General features: G+C 43.5%; 1 protein-coding gene across 2 annotated transcripts in view; it reads left to right on the forward strand.

Moving 5' to 3' along the window:
* Positions 1-12,278: 12,278 nt before the first annotated feature.
* Positions 12,279-21,178, forward strand: part of TAB2 (TGF-beta activated kinase 1 (MAP3K7) binding protein 2) — a 94,899-nt gene continuing 85,999 nt past the window's right edge. For both annotated transcript variants that reach the window (XM_053291670.1, XM_053291679.1), the window contains exon 1: positions 12,279-12,744. The gene's annotated coding sequence lies outside the window, so the exon portion shown is untranslated. The remainder of the gene's footprint in view (positions 12,745-21,178) is intronic.

Consider the following 21,178-nt stretch of genomic DNA (forward strand, 5'->3'; position numbering starts at 1 on the left):
AATATTTCTGAGAAACGCAGCAATTCCACCCCCAAAAGCTTTGCCCAGCCTTATTAGATTCCTTTATTGCTCCATGGGTTTGCTCTGCTTTTGTGCTGTGGGACCCATGGTTCCACATCTCTTGAATTAGAGTTTAACTAGGATGACTGCTAAACTGAATTATGGAATTGTAATAGGAGCAGTGTGCAACAGCTAGTAGTTTCTTCAGTTCACTTGCATCTTCCTCCCCAAGTTACTGATGTGCATATGCACATTGATTAAAAAAAGACTGCAAAAAAACAGTCTATGTGATCATATGATTACATCAAGCTTCTCTTTCTGTAATTTTTTTCCTCATGTGTGGTTGTTTCCCCTGCACTGGTAAAATATCATGCAAGAATAATGTATTTATTTTTAACTTTTTAATTGTGATATTAAAAAAAAGTTCTCAAAGTGGTTTACATAGGAAAAGATATGAGAATATCTTGATACAATCATAAGTACAATTACTTCAAGGTTGCTTTTTCGTAATTATCAATATATGCATATTTGTTGGTAATGTATAAGGGTAATGGCATTAATCAACTGAAGGAATAGGTCCAGACCTTCATGACTATAGTCACATCTGCCTTGGGGCTATCACAAAAGGTATGGAAATATTAAGAGAAAAATAAATTAAAAATTCATATCCCCCTGATCCAGGAGTCGGTGTTAATACTGGCCTCAGTTGACTCAAAGATGACTAAAAGATGCCTTCCCTTTATTCTCACAGCCACCATCAGGGCTGATGCTGCATGGGCACCTAGAGACATCCACAAGAGAGGAGTAAGCAAATTTACTGCCTAACTCAGTTCTCTCTTGGACACATATGCCTCTCCTGCTTTCAGTGTGTACTGCTCTGGTTCCAGCTGTTAACACTGGAGTGGGAGAAGAGCCCTGTCCTCTCATCCTGGAAACTGCCTCCAAGACAGACTCGCCAGTTGTTTGTAGTAAATGTATAAGTGCCTTAAACATCAAGCCCTTTATGGCCTGAGCTAATGCATCTTAGGGGCTTCCTTTCCATGTATGAACCCCAGACTGGCTACTGTCATCTGATCACACTCCGATCCATTTCAAACTCTTACAGGAAGTAAAAACAGAAATGAGTAAGACCACTGCACTGCAATTGCTCCTAAGTTCTGGAACAATCACCTAAATCAGAAACTCATGTCAATGATGGCATTCTGAGAGAGCTGGAATAATAATATATTTCACATGATTTTTGGCAGCTAAGGGGATTATGATAGCCATAGGATATGATTTTTTTAAAATGCAGCTTGCTGAATCTGAATTGTTAATTATTTGATGTGTACCCATTCTGCTCAGTGTGTACACACTATCCCATCCCTGCCTCCACACTTCTTTTACCATGTACATGTGATTTCCCTTCAGCTCTGACAGAACCATTACAAACTTTTCTTTTCCTCTGACAGTAGGTACCTAAACAGGTACCTATCTACTTTCTCTACACTTCAGTGGACAATATTCCTCAGTTTGCAACTGTAGCATCATAACAGATTCTCTCCTCAGAAGATGGCTTGAAGGAATTATAAACATATAAGCATTTTATGCAGTAATGTTAGGTGGGTGGGTGGGGAGCTGTCTTGCAGATTTGGCCTATCAGTTGACTCATCTGTTATCAGAAATAGCTATATTTCCTGCTTAAACCCTTTCTAGTCCTCAGCAGCAAAAAACAAAAAACCTCTCAAAGAGCTAGGAATAAAAGGTCCACAATGAATTAGGGGTGTGCATTTTAGAATTTTCTTGTTTCGATTTGTATCTGAATCGAAACACCCCCATTTTGTTTTGTACCCAAATTTTCTGAATCCAAATCAGCCCTGTTTTGTTTTGTAGCCGAATATTCCGAATCCGAATCGATTTGGATTTTTAAAAAGGGTCCCAGGGCAAAAAGAGTGGGGGGTGGTGGTAGTGTCCAATGGGTGGAAGCTACCACCCAAATTTCAAAGGAATTAGGCAAAGGGCTGATTTTTTGTGAATTTTTTAAGTTTACACATCTTTAAGAATTTTCCCATAGGGAATAATGGGGATTCCAGCAAATGTATCGCTTCAAATCAAGGGGAAAGGGATGACCCAGAGCGGAGTGTGGTGGGTGGTAGTGCCCAATGGGGGCAAGGAAACTTCCAGAATTATCTCAAAAGAATTAGGAACATAGGAAACTACCATATACTGAGTCAGACCATTGGTCTATCTAGCTCAGTATTGTCTTCACAGACTGGCAGCGGCTTCTCCAAGGTTGCAGGCAGGAATCTCTCTCAGCCCTATCTTGGAGAAGCCAGAGAGGGGACTTGAAACCTTCTGCTTCATCCCCTGAGGGGAATATCTTGCAGTGCTCACACATCAAGTCTCCCATTCATATGCAACCAGGGCAGATCCTGCTTAGCTATGGGAGACAAGTCATGCTCAACCACAAGACCACTTCTCCTCTCCATTGGGCAAAGGGCTGATCTTTTGTGAATTGTTGAAGTTTACGTGTGTTTTAAGATTTCTCCCATAGGAAATAATGGAGGTTTCAGCAGCCCCATAATTCCACTTGGGGGGCACTCGGGTTTCCCAGAGCGAGGGGTTGTGTAGTGCACATAGGGTGCCAACCACCTCCATACTCACAAGCCCTTGGGGTACTGGGTTTTGTGTTTCTGAGGTGTTTATTGTAGATTCTCTAGTAGCATATCAGATTTTCAGTGAAAAACAAGACTCCACTCTCATATGCTACCAGAGAATCTACACTCAGAAGACCACAGAAACAACAGAACCCAGCACCCCATGGGCTAGCAACCCTTCCCCTGGCCAGTGTGGGGTCAGTAAAGAGTGGCAAGAAGCAAAATTGCCAATGGGGAATAAGGAGGGAATTGTCAGCCGGTCAGCCCATGATTTAGGTCACCGATCAGAAGGCTGGAAGGGTGGGAAATTCAAAGAGATGTCAAACACAAAATGGAGACTGACTCAGAGATCACCACAAAATGGAGGTCCGAAACAACAAAATGTTTTGTAGCCGAAACAGGGACGTTTTGTTTTGTATACAAAACTTTTGGATCTGGAAAATGGGTGTTTTGTTTTGTCTACAAAACACCCAAAACAGGCTGTTTTGGGTACAAAACGTTTTATATCCGAAACGTTTTGCACATCCCTACAATGAATCTGTTCCTTTTGTGCCATAATCAAAACTAGAGTAGTTCATTCCTGATACTATATACATTTCTGTATCAACTACATTTCTGTATCAAAAGCTACATTATTAAAGTAGCAAACATTTTATTTTATTGGAATAAATATATAATCGTAGAGTCTGAGTCTAGCTCAAGCTGTTAAACCCAACAATTGTCACATAGCCTGGGTCAAGTTTTCCATTCTAATTAGACCAATAGCAACAATATAATCACATTATCTCTTGCTTTTATTCAGCAGCAGGGGAGTATTTTTATGCACATATAGCCCCTACTGATAATAAATTCCCATTTTGCACAGTGAAACCTGCTACTTTGCTGAGTCCCCATGGAAAAGGAAAGTAATATATTCTTGATCTCAGACAGGAGGACATTGCAGCAAACCTGAACACTTAAATTGCAGAAACTCAGCAATGTCTGTGGGGCTCACTTTAATCTGGAAGTTCTTTACTACCTCATGTTCACCGGGCAACATTTTGCGCTCTGCAATCACTGCTGATGTAGCAGATCCCAAAACAGGGTTAAGGGATGGCTTTTCTTTTTAATAGTGAAAGAGTAACAAACAGTTGAAAACAGTCTCTAGTTACTAATATTGTATTCCAATTAAAAATTGAATTTAATGGCTTTATTTTTTTTGTAATTCCCCTCTTGAAAGTGACATTTGGGTGCTGCAAAAGTTTTCTATCTCAGTCTCACACAAGGATAATGTATGCAATCCATAGGTGTGCTTATTTGAGGACTGACTTCTTAGTGAATTCTTAGGAATGGGTTAAAAGCTTATTTTGTTACAGAATTCTAAAATCAGGATAGAAATCTGAAATAATATTGCTATTTTTCAAATTTTCTGCTCACATCGTTTCAGTGGGGTAGAAAAATACAACTATTCCTATTTTGCAAATGGGAAGAAGAAAGCAAACCAAGGAAGCCTCTTTTAAAGGTTCTCAACCCCTCAGCTAATCACACTGGTCACAGATAGAAAACTGCGAGGCTGAGTTCTTCCCAAAGTGGGTCTGTCATGCGCTAGCCCTTGTGCTTGACTGTCTGGGAACCTCAGTGCGGTGGGCTTGAGCACAGCTGCAGTCTTGAGCGCTACATCAACAGCCTACTGCTTACCAGGGGCGTAACTATAATAGGGCAAGGGGAGACAGTTGTCTGGGGGCCCACTGCCTGGGGGGGGGGCAGAGGCAAGTCACATGACTGACTCCCCCAGCTACGCACCTGCCCATGCTTCCTTCAGTTGTATTCATCCTCCGAAATTGATGTGTGTTAAGACCTGGAGCTACAAGAACAGCATGTCTTTCTCTAGGACCATGAAATGACTTGCAACGTCCACAATTTACAAAACCTTTAAAAAGATAATTTAGGATGATGTTCTATTGTGGCACATAGGCTATATATATATAAATTTTACTCTGCTTTTTGTTACCACTATTCAGCCTCATTTAAGATTTCTTTACTTCATGAGCTGAGCTTCAGTGGAGGGGCCCATTTTAAAATCTTGTCTCTGGGCCCACTCCAACCTTGCTACGTCCCTGCTGCTTACCCTTGCCCTCCACTGGCAGAATCTAAGGAGGGACCCTAGCTTTCTTCATTCCCCATGGTGTGTGGGAAACACTTCTTGGTTGCATTCAAGATAGGAGACTGAAGAAAGGTAACAGAACTTTATCTCTTCCTATCTGTGCTGTTTACTTCTCTCCGTCCCCTGTTCCCTTTTTCGATCCGATAGTCTCAGGCAGTTGTTTGTATTTCTTGCGCTACCAAGGGTTGCCTAATAATCCCATTTGCATTGTGCTTCTCTTGTATAAACTTTATTTTATTTTTTCAAGAGCCTTGTCTGAGTCTGTTGCTTCTCCTGGGATGCTCTGACATTGACTCTTCCCTGGGTCCAGATGTGATTCTGGACCTGTGCTACATGCAATATTTATTTATTTATTTGATTTCTATACCGCCCTTCGAAAATGGCTCAGGGCAGTTTACAATTAAAACAGTAAAGAGTTAAAACAAATTAAAAACAACATAACAATTTACAATTTAAAAACATCTTAAAACAATTAAACAATTACAGTGATTAAAACCCCTGAAAGCAGGTTTTGAATTTTAGAATAAACCAGATATTAAAAACCCCCAAATTTAGGAAGCTGAGAAAGCTTGGGTGAAAAGATGGGTTTTCAGGTGTTTTATGAAAATTGCCAGAGATGGGTAAGATCGTATCTCAGCAGGGAGCGCATTCCACAATCTCGGGCAGTGACCGAGAAGGCCCGTCTCTGTGCAGCCACCAAACGAGTTGGTGGTAACTGGAGACGGACCTCCTCAGATGACCTCAATGTGCGGTGGGGCTCATAATGAAGAAGATGCTCTGTTAGATACCCAGAGCCTAAGCTGTTTAGGGCTTCAGTTATAACTAGCACTTTGTATTTTGTCCAGGAACCTATTGGCGGCCAGTGTAACTCCATCAGTAAAGGAGTAAAATGGTCTCTCCAAGATGACCCAGAGACCAACCTGGCTGCCACATTCTGAACCAACTGAAGTTTATGGACTACATACAAAGGCAGCCCCACATAGAGCGCATTACAAAAGTCAAGTCTGGAGGTTACCAACAGATGTACCAGTTTTGAGGTCTTTGATCTCGAGAAACAGGCGCAGCTGGTGTATCAGCCGGGGCTGATAGAAAGCACCCCTGGCCACTGCCTCAACCTGAGAAACCAGGGAGATGTTGTGGACGGTCATAACCCATCATAACCAGAGGTACCAACTCAGATGTATGGTGAAATATAGGCCCGGAATACAGGCCTGTATCTGATTTCGTTTTATATCAAGAAATGAAATCAAACCTAAATTCTGGCATGCTGTTCCCTGCTCTGTGAGGAGCAAGGAGGAACCTGGCATTGTGTTGTTAAAATGGGATATGCAAGGGAACAATGGAGCCAGGTCTGAATGCTGAATGCTGCAATCCATATACTAAATTGCAACTGGCTACCAAGTGTCTGTAAAAGGGGCCAGGGGGCTGATTCCCTTCCTTTCTTGCTACAAGAAGTCAGTGTTAAATCCTTGTCAGTAATTAACTGTATTGTCTCCATGGAAGCTCGACGGATACAGAGATAATGCTTGTAGACTTTAATTCTCACCTCACTAATGCTACAAGTTTCTCACACATGTGTTCCTCTAAATATTCTCTTGTTTTCAGTTACAAGCAAAACACTGGATAAAGGTACATAATGGAATGACTGACACCAAATAGGACCAATTCCACAAATTCCATTACTAACTCTGAATTTTCACAGCTTCTGGGGACCAGACTGCCAAGATGTAATTTGCAGCATCTTAAGATGCAGATTTCCCCACCCCTCCCTTCCTGAGCGCACACAGTTTACAGAGATGAAATCCAAAGATATCTCTGGACTAGCTGATATCCTGTATAATTAAGATTTTGTTCAGAAGGTGGAAGTTGACACCTGTTTGGACATACAGGAAAAGAGGAGATTTTTGAATAGATCCTATTCAAGGATCAAAGAGAAAAATGACTATAAGAATGAGGTTTTTGAGACAGAGAGCTAGCAGTTCTGTGCCTACGGGCATTCTGCTCACACGCTAGCATTCTTGTGCCTACAACAAGGTCTGCTCACACACTTTCCCAGAGTTTGCTGCACAGCCGCAGGGGCTAAGCAGGAACTCTGCCTGTGCTCAGAGGCTATGACTCTCACTGCGCAGTGAGAAGTCAAGGCTCCCCAGCCATGGAGCTCTCAGCTATGATCTGAAGCAACTGCACAACTCCTGTCTCCGCCAGCGCCTCACTGCTTCAGCTGAAGTGATTCTCTAAAGTGATCCGATCCTAGTAATATGCTACAAACTTTGGCAATTCCTTCATCTTTTCCCCTTCTCCTGCTCCCTTCCCCTTTTCCCTTCTACTAATCTCTGATCTCCCCCAAAACCTTATCAACCCGCAGCCTCCCCCCCCTTTCTTTTTCCGCCTGTATCTAAACTGTACTAGACTTTAGGAAGATTTAATTACACACACATAAATTTAGTTAGGCACACTGGGTGGAATATTGGTACTGGCTAGATGTTCTGTTTTAATACTGTTAGCAATTCTGCTTTGCTAGGTTGTTGTTAAGCCTTTTATGTTCAATAAAGCCCATTGAACCCTTTCAGGAGTGGTTTGATCTCCTTTCCTCTTGCGCCCAGATCACACACGGGTCACCATATAAAGAACTTGATGACATTGTGGGCCAGACCTAATTTTGTATACTAGCTAATGAGCATGTTTAGTATATAAATCAGGCCTGGTCTTTAACAGAGAGGTGTGAATCCAGAAGTACTCCCAGACTGCAAACCTGTTCCTTTTGGGGAAGTGTGACCCCCCATCTAGAACAGGCAGATCAAAATAGTCTCTAGAGTTCTGACCCCGCACAACAAGTACCTCCATCTTATCTGGATTCAGCTTCAGTTTATCTCCCTCATCCAGCCCATTACTGCTTCCAGGCAGGCATTTAGAGAGAATATGCCTGCTCCTGAAGAAGTTGACTTGGAAAAGTAGGTAAGGGTGTCATCAGCGTGCTGGTAACACCCAGCTCCAAATCCCCTGATGATCTCTCCCAGCGGTTTCATGTAGATATTAAAAAGCATTGGAGAGAGTATGGAGCCTTGAGGGACACCATACTTAAGCTCAGATTTTGAAGAGCAACAGTCTCCAGTTGACACCACCTGGAATCTATCCAAGAGGTAGGATCGGAACCACTGTAAAACAGTGCCTCCCACCCCCAACACCCTCAGACGTTCCAGAAGGATACTATAGTCGATAGTATCGAAAGCCGCCAAGAGATCCAAGAGGACCAACAGAATAGTCAATTGCCAATTGGAGATCATCCATCAGGCCAACCAAAGCAGTCTCCACCCCATAGCCCGCCCGAAAACCAGTTTGAAATGGGTCTAGATAATCAGTTTCCTCCAAGACTGCCTGGAGCTGAGAGGCCACCACCCTCTCAGTTACCTTGCCCAGCCACGGGAGATTGGAAACAGGCCTATAATTGCTCAACTCTGAGAGATCTAATGCAGGCTTCTTTAGAAGAGGTCTAATGATTGCCTCCTTAAGACAAAGAAGCATCCTACCCTCCCTCAGAGAAGCATTTATGATTTCCACCAGGCTGTTTACAACAACCTCCATGCTAGATCGAACAAGCCATGGTGGACAAGGGCCAAGAGAACAAGTGGTAGGCCTCACTGCTTCAAGCAGCTTGTCCACATCCTCAGGAGTCACAAACTGAAACCGATCCAGTCAAATCACATAGCAGAAGTCGTTGGGCACCTCCAGCTCAGACATCAAATTAATTGTGGAGTCTCCATCTAGGTTGGCCCGAATCTGAGAGATTTTATCTGCGAAAAACTCTACACATCACAGCGGGTAACTGATGACTCCAATTTCTGGTTCAAGGGAGTGGGGGAGGGGGGCAGATACTAATCTCCTCACAACCCTGAACAACTCCACTGGATGTGAACTTGCAGAGGCAATACAGGCAGAAAAGAATCGCCTCTTTGCTGCACATATTGCCTGAGCATAGATCTTTAGATGTGCTCTATGTCGTAATCTGTCAGATTTGAGTCAAGTCTTCTTCCACTTGCGCTCCAGTCGCCTACCTTGCCGCTTCAGCCCCCGTAGATCTTCGGTATACCAAGGGGCCAAATATGAAGCAGGTCGGAGTGGATGCTTGGGAGCAATCGTGTCTACTGCCCTGGTGAGCAAGTTGTTCCAATTCTCAACCAGGGCATCAACAGGATCACCAGCAAAGCCAACATTAAATCCCTCCAAGGCTTCTTGGAATCTTAGTGGATCCAATAACCTCTTCGGGCTGACCATTCTAATGGGTCCCTTGCCCCTGCGGAGGTGGGAAGTGGTTGTAAGTCCAACCTTAACCAGATGGTGGTCTGTTCATGACAATGGGGAAATCACAGGAGTCCCCACCCACGGAACACCACCCTGATCAGCATAAAATACCAAAAAGCATGTGACCTGCAATATGCGTCGGTCCAGAGACCATTTGTAAAAGGCCCATAGTTGTCAGGGCCGCTATGAACTCCCAAGCTACCCCAGACAAATTGGTCCCGAAATGAACATTGAAGTCCCCCAGCACCAAAAGTCTCCAAGACTCCAACGTGAGTTCCGCGACCAAGTCCGTGAGCTCAGTAAGGGATTCCACTGGGCAGCGGGGCGATGGGTACACCAACAGAAGCCCCAATCAATCCCTGGTCCTCAAACTCAAGTACACACATTCAATATGGTCCAATACCCTGACAGGGACCCTGGTAAGGGAGATGATATCTTTATAGACCACAGCCACGGCACATTCCCTCACCTGCTCCTCTACAGAATAACCTTGAGGGAGAAGCTGGGACCAGACTGGACCACTAGCCTCCCCCAACCAAGTCTCGGTAATACATACCAGGTCGGCCCCTTCATCCATGATCAAATCATGGATGAGTTCAGATTTATTTTGGACCGACCTGGCATTACAGAGGAGCAGGGAAAAGCTATGTGGGTTGTTGGCAGTGCTCCCTGAGGTCAAAGAGCTGGCAGGACAGTCGGAAGGGGAAACAGCTATTAAGTTTATGACTACCCTTCCCCTGGAACGGCCCGCTGACCTGCCAACATTACTTCTTCTATTCCCCACCACCACTGGGATAGCTGTCTCATAATCAACAAAAGTGCCCCGCCCCCCCATCTCCAGATGAAGCCAAACACATTACAATAACTTCAACCCAAGTCTAAAACAACTTAAAACTAATTAAACAGAAGCCCTTGCCCTCCCCCAAAGTGGCTCCCCCAAAGGGGCAATGCCCTTTGGAATCACCCCTTTGGTGGCAGGCCTGCCACCACAAGGAGCCTTCCTATAAAGCCCAAAACTGAGCAGGTGATCTGAGGAACAGCTGAGTCACACAGGGGCTGATCCCAATCCTGCCCATGCTTCCTGCAGATGTTAACCTGAGGCTGCAGCCCCACAGAGGAAGCGCAGGCAGGCAGGCAGGCATGCAGGCAGGCAGGCAGGCAGGCAGGCATGCAGGCAGGCAGGCAAAGGAACCCCAGCATCCACCTGGTCTCTCACTCCAGGCAGCACTGGGTGGGAGCTAGATGGACTCTCCCTTTCTCTCTCTGCTGGGCTTCTAACACCCTGAGTCACAAGGAGCCTTCCTATAAAGCCCAAAACTGAGCAGGTGACCCGAGGAACAGCTGAGTCACTCAGGGGCTGGTCCCAATCCTGCCCACACTTCCCGCAGATGTTACCTGCAAGATTGGTTTTTAGAGATTTCCCAGCTCTAGAAAAAGCATAGATACAGATGTGTCTGAGCAAGTGTCTAGCAATGTGTGGGTGGGCATTTTGTGCCAGTTGGGTTGTGAAATGGGGTGTGCTGATGTCATGGGGATATAATGGCATGTGCGGATTTGTTCCTTCCATAATTGACCCTTGTGGCATGCTAGCCCATGATTGGTGGTGTGTGCTGGAGGAGTGGCCAGAGATGTTACACCTCTCTGGGTTGGGTTTTTCATTTCCTCTTTTCATTTCCTTCTCCTGTCTTGAGCTAGATTGGATAGATAGGATCTACATTAGGTCAGCATACTCGGGTGCTGACCTAACTAGAGTTTAGGATTGCCAGGCCCAGCTGCAATCTGCCTATGCTCGCTTACTTTGGAGTACATTTCACCAGGAGCAGCCCTAGACAGTTTGTTGCTGGAGGTGAAAGACAATATCATGCCCCCCAGTCTGCAGGTGGGTTCTCAGTATTCTCAGGCTCTGTTGCACGTAATCAATCTGACTATGCTACCAAGCTAGGCAGTGATGGCGGGAGTATTTCTAGCCTTTGTTGGAGGGGCAGAGGGGGAATAAGCCCCAGTGATGCAAGGAGGGGGAAATGAATAGCATATCCCAGTGGGGTGAGGAAAAATAATGGCAGCAAATGTCAAGGAGTTCTGTTGGGTGGTACTTGTGGTGGCGGGAGGCTGGCATGTCCTGCTCCCAGCTCTTCTCCTCTTGAGAAGACTGTGCTTGACAGTCTCTGAGGCTCACCCTGCCTCAGGCTGCCCCTATGTCACACTGATCTCAATGGGAACTATTTTATAGTCATCCATCTAAAGGTAAAGTGTGCCATCAAATCTATTTGGATTCCTGGCACCCACAGAGCCCTGTGGTTGTCTTTGGTAGAATACAGGAGGGGTTTACCATTGCTTCCTCCCATGCAGTATGAGATGATGCATTTCAGCATTTTCCTATATCGTTGCTGCCCAATATAGGTGTTTCCCATACCAGCGGGGATTTGAACTGGCAACCTTTGGCTTGATAATCAAGTCATTTCCCTTCTGCGGCATTAGGTGGCTCACAGTCATCCATCTAGTAGTATCTTAATTTTTCGTGTTTGAAGAGGTAAAGCGGGGTGGGTCTTTAATATTATCATTTTAGAGGAATGTGCATTCCTCTAAAATTAATTCATATTAACCGTCTCTGAAGAGCATGATGTCACGGACCACATGGAAATGGCTTCCTCATTTCTTCAGCCAGATTGGCTTACGATGTCCTCCCTCTGAATTCCTTATTTATGTCATGGTGGAGAATATGCAAGCTTAGTATGTCTGGTGGAGTGGAGAATATACAAGCTTAAAACGTTTGTTAGTTATATGGAGTGGCTCAAACTCCACCGCAGTTTCTTCATCGTAACCGTAAATTACTTGAAGGGCAAAGAAGATGTTGGCCAGGAGGAGAAGAGAACTCCAAAGAGGGAGGGAGACTCGTGCAGTCGCGAGACGAGAGTCTGCTACTCAATATGGGCGAGCAAAGGACCGCTTTTCGCTTTCCTTTCTCTTGTAAGAGGCGTCGAGCTCTGAGTCTGACACTTGTTCTAGGAGCAGGGTGGGAGGAGAGTGCGGAGCAGGTGACTCTTTTGCTGCTGCTCCCGCTGGAGGTGACCGCCGACGTCCATTCCGCTGTCAAACAGACCCCTTGCTCTGCTCAGCAATGCATTGCTAGCCGTTGCCCAGGCGACGGAGGAGACTCCCTCCCTCTTTCCCTTGCATCCTCCTCCCGCTCCTCCTCCTCCCGCGGCCGTTCTCCTTCGACAGCTTTCCCGTTAGCACTCGGGGCAAGATCTCGCGATGCTTGCCAACTAGAGTGGCCGCCATATTGTGTGACACTATTTTGATTTGGACTCGGCTGGCTGGCTGCTGGGACGCGCAGCGAGAGGAGGAGGAGGAGGAGGAAGAGGAGGGAGGGAGGGACAGGAGCGGCTGGGAAGCCGGAGCGGCTCTGAACGAGGTCGGGAGCGGCGCCCGCAAGACAGACACCCACCTACCCGAGCCTTTCCCCCTTCCTGTGCCGCCCCAACAGCAGCGCCAGCACGGAACCTCCCTCCCTCCCTCCTCTGGTGGCGGCGGCGGGAGGCGGCGGCTCCGGACTGGCTCGGAGGTGTCCGCCTTGCCGGTTGGCGGCGGCGGCGGCAGCAGCGCCGCGCGGGCGGTAGTGGCCACGGCTGTGGGAGGCGGAGGAGGAGCCGGCGGACGAGAAGGGTAAGGCTGACCCCACCGAGGCGGGCCTGGCGGCGGCTTGCTCCATTCCCAGCAAGACTCTCGGCCCAGAGGCCTGAGAGGGACAGGGGATCCCCCTCCCTGTGTGGGCCCACCCCGGCCTCCCCTTCCCCGAGGGCGAGGAAAGGGCCAGTCCCGAGAGCTGAGGCGCCACTGGCCCAAAGGGGAGCCATCGGGTGGGACTCCCTCCGGCGGAGGGGCTTGCTCGTGCTGCAGGGTAGCAAGGTGGCGGGCGTCCCAACTGGTAGGTGATGAGTTGAGGCTGAGAGGCCGTGGCTTGAGCAGGGTCCGGTCTCCTGGTTCATGGATGAGCTGCGGTTTGAACTCGGGTCCAGGATACTAACCCCATTGAGTGTAATATTGGATCTACTCGCCGTGTTGAGGCACAGCCTCGAACCAGCTTCTAGGGGACCCCTACAAGGGAGGCGAGTCCATTTTTCTCCATGAATTTGCTAAAGTCTTTCTAGAGGGTGATCTTTCTATCACTATGTGTGATAGTCTGCATCTTGTCTTTTTCTCTTGGTCCCCTAGTACGCTGTCTCCTTCATCGACTTGCAAAATGTCTGGTTTTGATGGACGCTTTGGTTTAAGGGTCTTTTTTGTTGTTGCCATACGTCTTGGGCCAAAGACTGTCTTAAAGGTTTGTAACCAGCCAAACTCTCAACCTCTGTTAAGCCCCCAAACAAGGAGAAGAACCTGTGATATCTTTTGAAGGGACTCTTACTTAGTAGAGCTGTATTGGTGATGTTCTTCATTGGTCTTTTCCAATTTGGTGCAGTAGCTTTTCAGTGAGCAGTTTTGCAGTGAATACATATTGGTTTCATACCTATATTTTTGGGTGATAGGATTTTCCCTGTTCAAATTAAATTTGGTTATCTAAAAGGGATTTCTGCTTGTTGGAACAGCTGGTTTGCGTCTTCTATCATTCTGCTAGATCAAATGCGTGTTGTTGTTTTTTAAGAGTTCAACAGTTAAAAGCTATAGAAGTAAACGTCTAAATTTGATTTTGGTTAACTGTAGTTGAGAAGATGTCACTTGTTGAGTTTGATAACAGGATTGGGGAAATTGTGGTACTCCCCCTGTCAAGAGGTTGATTTTCTTTTCTTTTTTGTCTAAACTGCATGAGATGTTTTCCTAGGAGGCTGTGTTCAGTAAGTGCTGTACTCTTACATTGCAACCCTATGCATGTCTACTCAGAGGTAAGTATGCTTAGGACTGTAGCCTTAGTGCGGAGGTGGGCATTAGGTATTTATGCTCAGGCTTATCTGAAATAGCTCTCCAGGATTTGGACTTTTCTTCCTCCATTCCATTCCAGACAGTGCTGTAAATCTGATTGGCTGATTGACTGGGGACATGGCTGAACCATTTTTCATCTCTCGAAAAGTGCTCAGTGTTGCTTTTAATTTATCTCCAGGTTCTTTTTTCACAAAGCAGCCTCTTTTGCTCTTCCCTTGGTGCTTCAACAAAATTATCCCAGAATTCAGGCGTGTTGATGTTAAATTGTCACTGTAATTTGTACAAGCTGCTATTCTGTGACTAACTCCGCCTCTCTAAGATACTGTTTTGTTTTGGTAGTTCCTAAGGCTCTGTGCGCCCCTTCCCCCTGAAAAAGTAGCTCCTGGAAGTCTTTAGGTTGCCCACCCCAACCTTAGGACAGTATTAAGCAAGATTGTGATCATAGTTAGGTTTATAGGTGGTATTAACTACCATAGTGCATATCTTGGCTATATAATGGTCACTATCTGCATTCACTTCAACTTTTAGGAAAGTAAGCACATCTAAAGGAATACTGTTTCTTCAGTACACTTGCTGTGGCTGCAATAATTTTAGGCCTTTGGGGCAGGGATTATAACTAGACTGAAATACAGACAGTACCATAAATACCTGAGCTTATTTCTTCAATATGGCAATATTTATAAAACAGTTCTTTATAGAATTTACTAAAAAAAAATGTAGCTTTATGAAAATATCAGGCCTTTCCTTTCAGTCATTTTGACAAGTAGGAGATTTGCAGGTATGTGTGTTTTTAAAATGTTGTGTTTAAAACATCAAATTTAAAGGATTTCAGCTTCCCATTTTGAGTGGGAAAAGTAGCATTGTTGTAAGCCTGTAATCAATTGCTTCTGGTGCTGCTTATGCCTTTAACTACAATGTGCTGTAAACTGACACTACTTTTTCTGTAGAATCTTAACTTAAAACGTTAAGTAACATTTTTCATTTAATGTCACTGTATGAACTGAGTGAGTATTGATGCAGAAGAGCACAGAGTAGAACTTCTTTAGGCTCGCAACATCCACAGGTTTGATTAGGGTTAGGAAAGCTGTGGGCCTCCTGTTCATCAAAGGACATGTTTGAAATGTGTCATGAGCTTAAGGGCTTAGTTTGATGTAGTATTTGGCTCTGAAAACTTTCTTCCAGTTTGCCACTCTGAAGCATGTGAAGCAATATGATGATATTGTCTCATTTTTCCAAGCATAGCAAATACCAACTGTAGCTCTTCTCAACATCTTATCGCTTGTAAAAAGAAAAAGTTGAGAAATACCTGAACTTCTCTGTGTTTACTATGTTTCTATTCCTCTAGCAAGCATTTTGCCTATAGCCATGAAAACCAGAAACTGAATATGTGTATAAGGCTTATGTGTGAGGTTTTCCATTCATTGAGGGCAAATGCACACCAGCATATATGAAGTGTGGGGTGAAAGTCTTTTGCCATGCATGTATGTATTAGCCAGTATACACGGTTATTCCTGTGTAGAGATTATCTCCATGTAGGAAAATACCACATATGAAACAACTGTTAGAAAAACATACCTGGTCACGTCCATTATTGGGAAGAAAATGTGTGGGAACAAGAAGTAAAACCATAAATTTAATGTTGGCAGAAACAAATCTCAATTATGTGGATGTTTAACATATTTTAAAAGACTTGTGCAATAAACAAACAAACAGCATTGCCTTAAACATCTTTTGTGTTGAGGAAACCTTTGGTTTCCTCTCTCAGTTGGCTAGAGCCACTGGAAATGGAGAATTTCAGGTTTGTCATATCCAGTTGTACGGATTCTTCCAAAAGATTGAATTGTTGACTAGGACTTGGAGAGAGTACTTTGGCTACAAATTTTCAGTCTTTTCTAGTCTTTTCAGGTGTGTTCACCAGGACATTCCTTAGACTGGGAATCCTTACATCTTTCTGTTGAGCAGGTCATTGCTGGTAACTTTAAACCTAGTTAATTTAAATAATTGTATGAAGATATTGTGTATTTTCATCAAATTTATGTTTTATTGTAGTAAACTAAAGTTTTGGTGATAAGGAAAAGTGCAAAGCAGATTAGTTAAAAGTTTACTTCTGATGCAAGGAATTGCGATTAGACATAATGAATCTAATAAGCATGTCAGATATGCTAGAGTTCTTGAGCTCACTTCAAATTCAAACTGAGGGATCAAAGTAAGCTTTAAAGGTGGCAATAGTATTCATTCTATCACTATTGGTGCTTTTATAGGGAATTGAACTAAATCAAAATTCCATTGGTTCAAAAGCTGTATGTTCTCTTTGGTTATGCTCAAAAGTGCAAATATTGAAATAGCAAGATTGAAACTTGTTCCCCCCCCCCCAGCATGGCACAAACTAAACCCAGAGGTTTTTATTTCATTGGCACTATCTCTGTTATAACTATTGCTTCAGTAAAAGTTGTAAAAGAAAAGTCAGCATCAAGCTGGCAAATTCAAGCAAATTCTTACTTTTTAAAAATAGAAGACATAATTTGGTTATTTCTTTAAAAAACAGGAAACTTGTATGTGTTAGCATATACATCTTTTTCAAGAGACTTGCTATGCCAGTGTTTACTTAACATTTAATTTTATGTGAAGCAAATCCCATTGATTTTGGTGGAATGACTTTCAAAGTACATGTGCTTAAGATTGTAACTGTAACAGTTAAGCATACTTCCAACCATGCTATTGATGATAATTTGAGTATTGTTTAGAGCAGGGCTGCACAACTTCAGCCCCCAACTGTTTTTGGACTACAATTCCCAGCATCCCTAGCAACAGTGGCCAGCCGTCAGGTATGATGGTATGAGTTTTAGTCCAGCATCTGCAGGGGGACTGAAGATGTACAGCCCTGATTTAGAGACGCATCTTTATGAAGAACAGTGTCAGATAAGACAGACCGTGCTTAATAGTTATGAAGTGCACTGCTCACTCAGTTATTGATAAAATAAATTCCTGTAGGATATTTGCTTATATGTAAAACTTCTCTACAAAAAAATTGAACAAATATGGGTAAAGAAATCTGACTTGCTTGCAGGAAAACTTCTAGACAATGGTTTAACAGTTCCAGAAACGTCAAGCAGTTCTGAATTAGATACAAAAAATCGCTTTGTCTTAGGAATAAAATAAGTGCTGTATTTCTATAAAATAGGAATATGGAAAACTGTACCCATTCTACTTTGAGAACACATGCATATCAAATTTCACTTTCTTTGGTGATAAGCAATTTAAAACTAACTCAGTCCTGCTAGGAGCATGTGTGGAATTCAGTCCACTTTTACTGCTTGGAAATAAATTCTTCAGAACAGTACTTCTGTTGTTATGCTTAGTAGTTAACATGAGGAAAAATAATGTTTTGGGGCTGCAGGGTATGCATCATTACACAAAATATCAGTGATAAAAGATAATACTCCGGTTCTAACTTTTACACTAACTACTAATATGTATTTAATATTTGTCAAATTCTAGTGGGTCGGACCCAAACATTCACCCTGCCCTTTAGTGTATCAGATTCTTTCTAAATTGGATTGCTTACACAGATGCTTTATAATAGTATAAGAAATGTAAAATTGAATTTAAAGGGTCTCTATTCAGTCAAATTAAGTCTGGAATATATTGTATACAGGCAGCTCCAATAGAAACTGGAGAAAGTATGAATGCAGTAGTGAGTAGGACTGCAGCCTTGCTTTAGTAATCTTAATTCACTAAATTAAGAGCTGTCCCGAGCAGTAATGTACTGGAGGGACGGGGTATAAATGTTTTAAATAAATAAAAAAAATTCCATATACACTGCTTGAAGTGCATTCTAAATGTTTCTGTTTTTCTTACACCATGTAGGAGGTCATCAATAACAATGGGTTGCATTTCCAACTTGCTCCTTTTCAGATGGGACTTTTCAGGTAGAGAAGTCAGGTGAGCAGTTGGGTAGTCCCGTCTCTTTACCCAGCAGGAGCAGGATTTCCCCAGTTCCTTTCCTGTCTTGCTCTGACCCACAGATGACGAGGCAAGTGGTTGTTTACAAGCCTGATACAAGGGGACTTCTTGTGCAGGCAGGCACACTTCCTTGCACATTTGGAAGCATTGTTAAATTTTTGAATCTTTAATATGCACCAGTTTGGTATTAGAGGGAGACTGCTTTGCTTAGGAGGCAAGAGAGTAGGTGGAATTTCTTCCATTCCCTCATCTACAGAAACGAGATGAAATATAGGACTAGGAAGAGAGATCTCAGCGGATGAAAGATGCTTTAGAACAACAGTAGGTATCTACCTCCATCCTGACCATGGCCAGTCACTGGTGTGGATGATCTGGGGAATAGTGTATTGAGCATGGCTTCTGAAACTGGTTCCAAAATGGCCACAAATTACTCTTCTGCTTTGTGTGTGTATTTGTAGTTATAGGTTGTTTGGTTTGTAGATGAGGCATATGTGGAGACTTACTAGAGTGCAGGTGATGTTAAATTTGTATAATGCCCCCCTTCGGCCCCCCCTTCTGTGACAGTAGCATCAAGAAGCTCCTTCTTTGCTGCTATTCCCTCTCTGTCTGCAAAGTGTTCTCCAGCAGAGCTGTTCTGTATGGAAAGAAATTATGTAGCATTGGTCTGTTGACATGTCCTCACTCTCCTCCCACCTTGCTTCATCAGAACAGGTTTTCATATGCTTGGTATGACAGAGTTTGCAGACAAAACTGGATATATTTTTCTCAAATGGGAACTGTTAGATACTTAAAATTCCTATTCTGTTTGGGAAGTTGTCATGTTGTGTTTATCTGGATGGTCTCAAACTGTGTAGCCCACTGAGACACAGCATATGCTTGAGGCTATACAGGTGGCCATTCACTTGTGAACTGGACCCATGCCAGTTCTGACTGGTGAAAACCAACTGAGACAATCTGAGTTCAATATTGATTGATTATCCCAGTGTAGTTTTTAAAACAGTATGGTTTCTGAAAACCTCAAGTCTGCAGTCGCTGGTTTCTTGCTTTAAAAAATATAATATTTGTGCTTAGTGCCTATCCAGAGTGCTATGCTGTTTACAGTCTTGTGAGGGTGGTCAGTGGAAGATGGTGGCTCTTTTGGTTTCTCTGCAGCTTCAGGAAATTGCTTTGGTTCCTTGATCTGTGCAATTCTGGCCATGGCAGTGAGATTGTACTTCTGATTCATTTGCCAGATACTGGGATTTATGATGTCTTTTTATCAAGGATGGACTACCGTAATGTGCTCACTAACAGTCTGGAAGTGTAGGTGGTGAACGTAGTAGCATTTCTCCAGATTCAGCTGGATCACTAAGAACCTAATACTGTAAAAGACGATGAGTGTCATCTTAACATATTTACCTGTTCAAATTCAGGGAATAAGGAAAACTAGTTTTCAAGTATGTTTGAAGCAAATAAAACTTAGCTAAAATATTTATAAAAGCGAATACTATTAACACTTTCCCCTTTTTAAATGGAGCATTATTGTTGCAGGATGTGAAGGAAGTTTTATTTAAAGCCAGTTTTTCTGTTGTCATACAGCTGGCATTGAGATACAAACATATGTTTGTCCTTGTGAATCTATAGTTACCTTTAGCTATCTGGCACATTTGTACATGTGACATGTCTATAAAATAATGCATAGACATGTCTTCAGTGAAAGCAAGGGGTTCTCATCTAGTCTTGCAGTCTGCTTCGTCTAGATGCCAGTGTGTATTAGCTTCACATTCTAGGAATATTCGACTTCATGTCTTCACTTGCTCCCCATGACAGATACTGCCTCTTTCCTCCTTCAGGCTTACCTTAGCCAGAGTTGATGTATCTGATAAGTAAGAAATAGAGAGAGAGCTAGAGTGTTCTTCTTGGACAAGGGTCCATAGGTTTTGGTTGGCCTTGGTTGCCAAGCCAGAAATTGTGATTGCGCCCCCTGCCCGTCCCTCTGCCAAGCAAGGGTCAAGGAAACTCACCTTCCCATAAATAAGGGGGAGGATAGACCTTGTATTGCTTGGCTGAGGTGCTCCAAGCTTTGAAGCCAGAAAATGTGTTGGGGGCGGGTTATTGGCCTGCCCTCTACTGGCAAGTTCTCCTGGAATGACTGAACAATGTAGCAGTCAAGCCACTCCCAGTCTTTGAGTTGGATGTGGGAAGGGATCCTTTCCAGTCTTTGAGTTGGATGTGGGAAGGGATCCCTATCTAACCTTTTGGGTCTAAGATTAGGAGGCAGGCTGGAATTTTCTAGTCTTGCTTGACTTAGGGCAAAAGGATGGGTGGGAGGGGCAAGTAAAAATGTGGGTCCCTGGTCTTGGAAATGGGATCTGTAGGTTGAAACTCCTACTTAGGACTACCAAGTAGTTCAGCTTTGCAAATATAGCCACAAAAGTTATAGCCTGCCAAAAATCACCATACTATATAAGTACTTCTTATGGGTTTGCAGAAACAGGCTGATGGTTTAAGAGAATTGCTTTTGTAATGGACCATAGGTCAGTAATAGAACAAAACCTTTTATCTGCAGAAAGTCCTAGATTTGATTCTGTGTATCTCTCTCTTCTTTTTTTTAAACTTAAGTTTTGGGTAGTAGGATTCGAATATGTACAGGTCTCTGGCAGTTGATGTTGCACAGTCAAGATTCCAGGCTCTTCTCTCTAGCTGGCAGAGGCAAGAAAAAGAGTAGATGGACATGGGGTCTGATTTATGTTAAAGATTAATCAGCACGATTAATCCAGTAAAGCCTTGTAACTTTTAGAATGTGTCTCTTTCTCAACACTTAGGACTAGCAGTAGGCCAGACTGAGATCTGACACACTTCAGGGGATCGCCACTGTGCAAATTCATGCCAGCTGTGTCTTGAGCTATTGGTGGTTCTTGTAACTATAAAATTAATTAGAAGAATGAGCATTTAACAACCATAGTTCAAAACATGATGTATTCAACATTTCATAAAATATTTAGTGTCTTCAAAATTAAATATAAATGGGGAGAAGTGATGATATGTACATGACAGGAGCCTGAGTTCTATCTTCTTTCTCATGGAGCTGAATTTTAGCACCTAATTACAGCAATCCATATATCTAACACTTAGAAATGGGAAAATCAACAGCAGGAACACAGCTGGAATCCAACACAAAAATAACTCTGAGATTATTTAATAAGCCCACAATTAACAGGCCCTTGAGCTACCCTCT

This window comes from Hemicordylus capensis, chromosome 1 (genome assembly GCF_027244095.1).
Source record: "Hemicordylus capensis ecotype Gifberg chromosome 1, rHemCap1.1.pri, whole genome shotgun sequence".
NCBI classification, from domain to species: domain Eukaryota; kingdom Metazoa; phylum Chordata; class Lepidosauria; order Squamata; family Cordylidae; genus Hemicordylus; species Hemicordylus capensis.